Raw genomic sequence first — 6,000 nt, 5'->3', positions numbered from 1 at the left:
TAAAATGAGTTTTGAATTAAGGATAATATTTTCACTTCCATTATTATAAAAATAATTATTATTGAAAAATAAATTTTAGAAACTGAAATTTTAAAATAGAAATATTTTTTGAAAGATATCAACTCACCAAATAAGAGTTCAAGTAATAGTGAAAGAGTCAAATCGTATCCCAAGAGTCTTTCATAGTCTCAACCTTTGATTATTTTGTCATAAATATGAGTTATTATTTTGCATCCTAACTATTTTTAGGATTCAATAACACCGTGAGAATGATACAAAAAAAAAATGAAATTATAACTAGGAGATTTGAGAAATAGTTAATCTTTTTCTCGTTGTGTTTCTTAATTAATATTCAATAATTATCTATATTTATAATATACAGAAATAAAAAGAATAATTAAAACGGAATATCTGAGTTATTGCTGTATACAGAAATAAAAAGAAAACATTGGGAGAAGGAATCAGAGAGGAATAAATTTAAGCCAAAAGGGAATCTTACCGCAACAAAGATTATGGCAAGTTTAACAATGTTTTCTCCATTTCCATTTTAAACTTTCATCAGATGCATCGTCCAATTATCTTAATTTTGACAATAATATCTCCTAAGTATAAAGCCTGGCTAATCCAACTGGAATCTACTGATGATAAATATAAGATATGGTTAATTCCACTTTATGTATTATTATAATCATCATTAATTATTCTTTGTTTTGGAGTGATTAGAGAAATCCAAACCCTTAACCTTTGGAAAGGGCCAGGAGTTAGACAAACTTATTTTACCATTATTAACGATTCGTGATATATTCCTTTCTCGGTTAAGTTTAAACAAATCGAATTTCAAATTGAGTTTTTGTCTATGTTCTTGTAGTGGAAAATTTACCCAATACCATTTCTGCATATAAAAAAATAACTTGTATATTACGCCAAGAATATATATTTGATAAATTAAGAATCCAATCATATCATTACTGTCCAAATAATTTATTGATCCCTACGAGTTTAAGAAACTATCATGAAATATTATTTTTATTATTTATTTATCTTTTAGGATTCATGCGCACTAATTATTTCTTTTTGACAATGAGTTTACTCGACCAATGAAAAACTAGGTGTCGAAATTCCAATTTGTTTCTAAAACATTAGTTTTTTCTTCATTATGGCCTTGACTTGCCTACTAATGAAATTTAGTTGCAAATTTCTGTAAATTATGCTAAGTAAACAAATATTATTGGTAAAAGTAAAGAAAGGTGTTGAGAGAAAGAGGGGTTGTTAGGATTGCAAATTAAAGGCGCAGTTGCTTAATGTTTTGCAAGATGCAAATTTTAAAGTTGAGGAATCAAATCTCCTTTTCAAGATTGAAAAAGTTGGGTCTTCAAAACACATTATCTCTTAATTATTCTTTTGAAAGGGCTTAAAAAGAAGTATATTAATAGACAACAATGATGCATCCTATCATTGATTCATTTCACACTTAACACCCCCCCCCCCCCCCAAAAAAAAAAGTACAGTTATGAGATGCTTATAGGTAAATAATTTTTTTCAAAGAAAATGAATGAAATTGATTTAGAGTTTAAGTTGTGCATACTGACATTGTATAATATTTTTACACTATTAAATCAAATTACCTACAATAATAGATAATTATTAACAAAGATGGTATGACAACCTAAAAAAAGACTAAAAAGGCTATACTGATAGCATAAACAAAGTTTGCACCTTTAATGTATATATAATTTAAACCCTTTGATTTATTTAAAAAATAATAATAAAAGGTTCTAATCTAAAGTTGGGAAAGCAGCAGGTTGGTCACTAAAAGTTTGAGTTTCCAGGAAACAAGGGTTCATGACGTAATCCTAAGAGAAGAGAGATGTTGATTTAAAATAACTTTGATTGATATAATTATAAACAATTGCTTCATTGTCTAAACTAAGTGAAACACCACAGCTTGATACAAGGGCTGCTTAAAGGAATAATTAATTAATCAATAAAATAATTAACAATATTTAGGACCCATGATTTGGACTCCAACTCTTTCCCACTCACAATTATTCTCCTCCCTCCGTGCGGCCGCTAAGTATATTGTAATATTTTGTGCATATCAGATTGTCTCCTTTTCATTTTCAATAGATATTTATTTTTCGATTAAGACATATGTTGCAGTGTATTATGGTTGTTAATTAGTACGTTTTAATTAAATTTTGTCTGACACTATTTTCATGTAAAAATAGTTCTTCTTAGTTCTTACTCGTTTAAGTACCCGAAGTTAATCACTTCTTTATTATTAGTAGTTCATTTGTTCCAATCAAGTATAACAAATGTTGGTTTGAAAATTTGTGAATTGTTATAAAATATAGCTCAAAGTAACAATATAGAACAAAAAAAAACAAGCTAAGAGATATAGAGAGAAAGAGAGGAGAGATTCTTATTTCTTCTTCAATTGTGTTATCTTTCCTATCTATTACAAGCCTTTATATATGCACAAAAATGAAGAATCACAATTGTAAAATAATGAGTGGAATTGCCACTATTTAGTGGAATGGCCACTATCGAGAGAAATGACCACTATTGAGTGGAATGGTCACTAGATAAATATGCCATTGAATATGTAACTAAGCATTTGAGAGGAATATTATGGAGAAGATCACGGGGGGGGGGGGGGGGAGGAGGGATTATGGAGATAATGGAGAAGAGTAGTGAGTATTACTCCTTTGGTGGTTATGGACATCCACCATAATTCAAGATTTTATAACACTCTCCCTTGGATGTTCATAGATAATGTGCCTCGTTAAAACCTTGTTAGGAAAAAATCTTATGAAAAAAAATCCTAGTAAAAGAAAAGAGTACACATATCATGTAATACGCATTGCTTGCTGCCTCATTAAAAATCTTGCCAGAAAACCCAGTGGGATAAAATCGTAGCTAAGGAAAAAAGAGTACAGCTCGTATTTGCCTTCCCCTGATGAAAACATCAATTTATTTCACCGAGATGATGTGTTCTGATCCTGTATACCAACTTCTTAAATGTTGAGGTTGATCATGCTTCGTTGAATAGAACCACCAAATTCTCAGGCGAACAAATTTATTGAATATCTATTTCACCGTTCGGTGAAGATTGTGTCTCATAGAGAACTTTGATGAAATATATGATTTATTATGTCTTCTTTAGTATATCCTTCTTTCAATTGAGATAAGCAAACATCATCGTCTTCGCTATTATTGGATTCTTCTCTTCAAAGAAAAGTCACACATCAGTTATGTGTTGAGTGACTTGATTTATCAGTTGCTAGTATATTGACATGACTTGAATAAGTATCAACAAGTGATTGCCTTATGAAATAATAATAATATGGCAGTACCCTCACATGCAAATAGATTGTTTGAAAAACGAACTTCAGAAAATGCTTTCATTTACATAACCAAAAAGATTTTGGTAATATTTGTTAGAATAAATAAATCTATATCAAAGATTTTTTTTGCAATATAATCCAAATAGTATTCAAATATTTTCATATAGGAATAAAACTATATCTTGTTAGTATATTGTTATACTCATAGTTCTAGCAAGATACATTAGTGCACCAATTGCGCTAGACACAAAAACAAATCATGTACGCCATGATCGCTCTAATTCACACAAGAATTTGCTGAAGCTTTATTTAATAAATTTTTTGAGAACCTTAATATGCTTCAGAATAATTTAAATCCTTCAATAATTTCCATTATATGCATATCAAGTTTTTCATGTATTGCCAAATTAAAATCTGAAATGACTACATCCACCACAGGAGAACATGTCTCTATATAATCAATGCCAGGATATTTACAAATCTTCTTGTGACAAAAGTCGTCTTTATGTCTATCACCTTGACCTTTTTTCCCGCACAATAACATATTTATATCTCCACTGGCTTTATATTTTCAGGTGTTAGGACTATCCGTCCGACTTCACATTTTTCAGGCGAAGTAAATTTTCATTGCGTATTTTTCATTTGGCCAATCATTTATCTGTCCAAATTTCAGGACAGATTTGAGCTCAAGATCCTCGTCAATATTAATAATATTGAACGTTACATTATATCAACAATATCTTCGACGATCATTATATATCGGTTCCATCATCACACAATAAAGTCATAACTTATCGAGATCTCATTATTTTCAGGTATCTGAGCCTCTTCCATGAGGTCTTATAGAATGTTATGTCGTGGTGCTCTTCTAGAGTACTTGCCTCCTTATTATGACCATCTTGATCATCTACTCCACTCCTTCTTCAAGGAGTTTTATCTTTGGAACCAATTAGTCTATTACGCTTTATGCCTGTCATAGACTCAATGTCCATCGTGGACTTTATTTTATTTGGAGCATTAGCAGCTAAAATATGACTTTTAACTTTAGGTCAGCAAATGCGTCTGGCAATAATTTGCAAATAAATTATCACTTGAACTTCAAGTTCAAATATTCTTGTACGAGGATTTATATGTATTCATAATAATTCATTCCACGTATCACTTTCTCCACTGCCCATTTTCTTCCCCTAATGTTGGGATCACCAACAAACTTTCCAACATTCTTTGGAAACCCATCTTTGTGCATTGTGGTGGTATAAATAAATCATATAGCACATCCATATTTGTAGATAGAAATTATTTGGTTCCTAACCCTGAACCGATTGTGATAGGGAGAACTTTTCATAACTTGGCTAGATGCGTATATGTCACAACCCAAAACTAACCCTTGTCGTGATGGCGCCTATCGTGGAACTAGGCAAGCCGACTCATTTCCAAAAAAAATCGATATTTTCATTTTAAAGATAATTTCAAGATTATTTAACATAAAACCTCCATTTAAAGAGTTTAAATCAAAGAAAAACAGAAGTGCGGAAAAGAAAAGCCCGACATCGGGGTGTCACTAGTCATGAGCATATACTACAATCTGTCTAACAATATCAAGGCTAACTCAGCCCGGAAAATAGCTAAATACAACTAGAGGAAGATAAGAGGGAGAAGAGCAGGGGTTGCGATCGCTAAACAGCTACATTACTATCCCCAAGAAAATCTGTAACCAGAACACTCAATAACCGCTACCGTGTCCAGCTACACCTGAATCTGCACGTAAGGTACAGGGAGTAACGTGAGTATGCCAACTCAGTAAGTAACAATAATAAATAAAAACTGAGTAGTAGTGACGAGCAATAAAGCATATAACGTTCATATCAGGAAATCTCAATAAAATACCACATGCTCTTAAAAATCAGGATTTGAATCAAACATCTCATTTAAACCCAGTTCCAGTAAAAATCATTTAAAGACATTTTTCCAACAGTTTTTCAAACAAAGGCTCAATGCAAGGTGAGCAAAAATGATGAAATCATAAACAGCCCCTCGGGCAAAACATCACTCATATACAGCCCCTCGGGCAAACCTCACAATCACTTGTGCCACTCGGGCATACCTCACAATCACTCTTGCCACTCGGGCATACCTCACAATCACTCATGCCTCCCAGTCACTCAGCACTCGGCACTCGCACTCAGTAGGTACCTGTGCTTACTGGGGATGTGTACAGACTCCGGAGGGGCTCCTTCAGCCCAAGCGCTATAATCTGCACAGACAACTCACGTGCTATAATAATAAAGTATGCTGCAGGCGGGCAGCCCCGATCCACACTCATCCTCACAATTAGGCCCTCGGCCTCACTCAGTCATAAATATCTCAAGCCACTCGGGCATTTCAGTAAAACAGGGCATTCTGCCCAAAACATTTATACGCATCAAAATAGAGTCATAAAACTGAGTTATGCGGTAAACAAGTATAAATATGACTGAGTATAGATTTTCAATCGAAAACAGTAAGAGGATGGTAAGAAACAGCCCCTAAGGGTCCGAACAGCTTTGGCGCAAGGCCCAAACATGGTATTCAGCCCAATTTACAGAAATTCTTTTTAAAACATATAAGTATTAAATGGTTTCAACAAAGTATGCAACTTTACAGTTTCTACGGG

The sequence above is a fragment of the Nicotiana tomentosiformis genome, chromosome 1, assembly GCF_000390325.3.
Source record: "Nicotiana tomentosiformis chromosome 1, ASM39032v3, whole genome shotgun sequence".
NCBI classification, from domain to species: Eukaryota; Viridiplantae; Streptophyta; class Magnoliopsida; order Solanales; family Solanaceae; genus Nicotiana; species Nicotiana tomentosiformis.
Note: the sequence above shows the minus strand (reverse complement) of the source record.